Source organism: Lactuca virosa, chromosome 8 (assembly GCF_052849685.1).
Source record: "Lactuca virosa cultivar CGN04683 chromosome 8, Lactuca_virosa_CGN04683_v6, whole genome shotgun sequence".
NCBI lineage: Eukaryota > Viridiplantae > Streptophyta > Magnoliopsida > Asterales > Asteraceae > Lactuca > Lactuca virosa.
The window spans coordinates 48271838-48275142 of NC_136433.1; positions in this window are offsets into that span (position 1 = coordinate 48271838).

Genomic DNA, 3305 nt, shown 5'->3' on the forward strand with positions numbered 1-3305 from the left:
TTAAGGATTGATCTGCAGGGGAAGTAGAAACGTTAGTATTTTCAACATTAATAAATCCTCCCGAAACAAAACCAGATGGCTTGCCATAAACCATGAATGGTTCGTTGGCAATCTCCTCTTTAGACAAAGGTTGATACTGATATGTATGATTAAAAGGAGGAGGTACATTATCGTATCCTAAACCCTTTGACTGATTATGTTTAAATTGCATGCAATGGTCTATCATGTTGGCAACTACTTCGCTTGATACATCAAACTTTTTAAAATCAAAATTTGCAGTTTCAAATTGCCCTTTTAATGTATCATGCTCAGTAATTAACTCAGCATTCTGTCTCTTGATATAATCATAATGTTCACATTTTTCACTGTAGTCTTGCTGAATTCTCTTAAAGTCCTTTATTTTTGTTTCTAATTCAGCCTTCAGGGGTTTCTGTCCTTTCCTGAGTTGATAACCTTCATATCTGAGGTCCTCAACTTCACATGATTGAGAACATGAAACTTCATTGACCGGAAGGTTTGCGGAACTCATTGTTTTTCCACACATCAAAGCGTCAAGTTCTTCAATTATATTAGCAAGACTAAGACGATTGAGATCTTTTGTCTTCTTGATGACAACCACGTTCATATCCCACGATTTCGGAAGTGCATTCAGCAGCTTTTTATTTATCTCAGATTTAGTCAAGAAAATCCCAGCTATACTCATCTCAGTAGTAAGTGTAGTAAATCGCTGCAACTGAGCTTCCAGGGTTTCTCCAGGGATATAGTTGAACATGTTAAATTTTTTTCTTAACATATCCTGACTCTCTTTCATGTCTTCATTTCCCTTGTTGCCTCAAAAGCCATTAAAAACACAACTAGAAGTCAAACTTAAATTTAAAAATGCCCTTTGACTATAAACCTCAAAAGTCAACCTTAAAAGTCAAATTTAAAAAATCAAACTCAAAAGTCAAACTTGAAAAGTCAAACCGAAAAGCTAAATTTGAAAATTTAAAAGTTAAATGAGAAAGTCAAAGCTTAAAGTCAAAGGTTAAATTTTAAAAGTCAAAGTCAAAATTCAATTTAGAAATTTAAAAAATTAAAAGCTAATTTTTTTTTGTTGAAAATGGAATTTTAAAATAAAAGAAATTGAATTTTTGGGCTAAAAGTGTCAATTTGCGAAATTTGGAACCGAAAAGGAGTCTTTTTGAATTAAAAACGGAAGGGAAGTATCAACAAGTAGCCTAGGTGAGTTGGTTAAGGCGTTGGTCGATGAATCAGAGGTCCCGAGTTCGATCCTCGGCAGCCCCCAAACTCGTTTCCTATTTTTGATAAGCGAAGCGAAGATGCTGCTGCGAAGCGAGGACGAGGTGCGAGGATGCTGCTGACCGTAAACGAGACCGAACACGTGCGAGCCGTAAACTTCTAGGGCCGTAAACTCCGGAGCCGTAACCTCGGACCGTAAACTCCGGACCGTAAACCTCGGAAACCCTAGCTGCTGACCGTAAACGCCGCCACCCCCTCGCTGGTTACGACCAAAAACAGCGTTTTTTCGAATTTGAAGCTTCAAAACTCGATCAAAAACCCCTTTTTATCAAAAACACGAAGAACAAACCCCCCCTAATTTTCAGAGATCTATCCAAAAACGCAGAAATCTTTCAAAAATAAGATCAAATAAGCTCCAGATTTGACAAAATTGACTGATACAACCAAGCTCTGATACCAATTGTAAGTCCCCAAAATGCTTGTGTATCAATCAGATCCGTTTGATGGTGCGGAATCCCAATCAAACGAATGATGTCAGATCAAATAGAAGAGAAAGAGAAGAAGAAGATGATGAATCTTGTATGTATTGATATGAATGAAGATCCGGATACAAGATTCGCACACACTTACACACACTCTCTTTTCTCTCTCTCTCTAGAACACCTTCAAATGCACACACTTAAGCTCCTCTATTCTGTTCATCAATCTACTCCTCACACCCCTCACCCCTATATATACATGAGAAACATGGGCCGTAAATGGGTTTACGGTCGTAAACACCCATTGGGCCGTAAATAGGGTTTACGGTCGTAAACCTGTTTACAGCCGTAAACACCCACCTGGCCGTAAACCTGACCGTAAACTCATAAAATATTACATAAAAATATAATTGCTCAGAAAAGCAAAGTATAAACCATAATTTTGACCCAACACGTGGTCGATAAGAGATTGTGCCAGCTCTTAGGCATCGTCAAAAGTAACAGGCCTCGAAGCTAAAACACTTGACTGAATTTGGGGCGACAGTCCCCAAATATATCTCTCAATCTTCTTGCTCTCCAGAGCAACCATATCCGGGCAAAGAATTGCCAGATCACAGAATCTAGTAGTATAGGTTGATATATCAGAACCAACCATTGTAAGACCCCAGAGCTCCTGCTCGAGTTTCTGAACTTCTCCTCGCGGACAGTATTCCCGCATAAGCATTGCTTTGAAATTCTCCCAGCTTATCGAATTAGCCACTACCAGAGTAAGTGACTTAACATGGCCATTCCACCACGTTAAAGCTCTTTCTGAAAAGGTACAAGCAGCGAATTTGACCTTGCTGCTCTCAGGACAGGAGCAGATTTCGAAAATTGCTTCTGTCTTTTCTATCCACTGTCTTAATGCCATAACTCCTCCAGTTCCATTAAAGGTCCTGGGTTTGGCATTGGAAAAATCTTTACAAGTGCACTCTCGCGAGTGCCCATGACTCTCTCCATGGTTAGAAGGATTTGCACCAGCTCCTGGCCCACTAGCACCATGAGTATTAATATGAGACATGGCAGCAGCTACAGCCGCCGTGACCGCCGCTTGGAACATAACGGGGTCGAACTGAGGAGGTGGTGGCGGAGGTGGCACTGGCGCTTCATTAACAATGTTACGTCTTGGATTTCTACGAGGAGGCATCTTTTTCTATAAATGTCAAAAGATACAAAAATGGTAAGATATCAAGAGTGAATATGAATTTTGATATCTCTGAACTAAAACATATAGTTCAACATGAATCTTGAAATGAATTGGAAATAGAAGTCTACGACAAATACAACTTGTAACAGAATGATATGAAATTGAATGGTTATTTTTCAAAGATTGTGAAAATGCATGTCAATTAAATTGGTATATTGAATACATAAAGTCTGGAAAACTTGACCGTAAACAGGTCTACAATATACCAAATTCTGGGAAAACATCGACATCATACAGACCTACCGAAAATAAAATTTCCGTGGTCTTACTAAAAAACATGAAAAATAACGCTAGAACCTATCCGTAGACTTAACTATAACAAAAAGAGTAATTAGGAA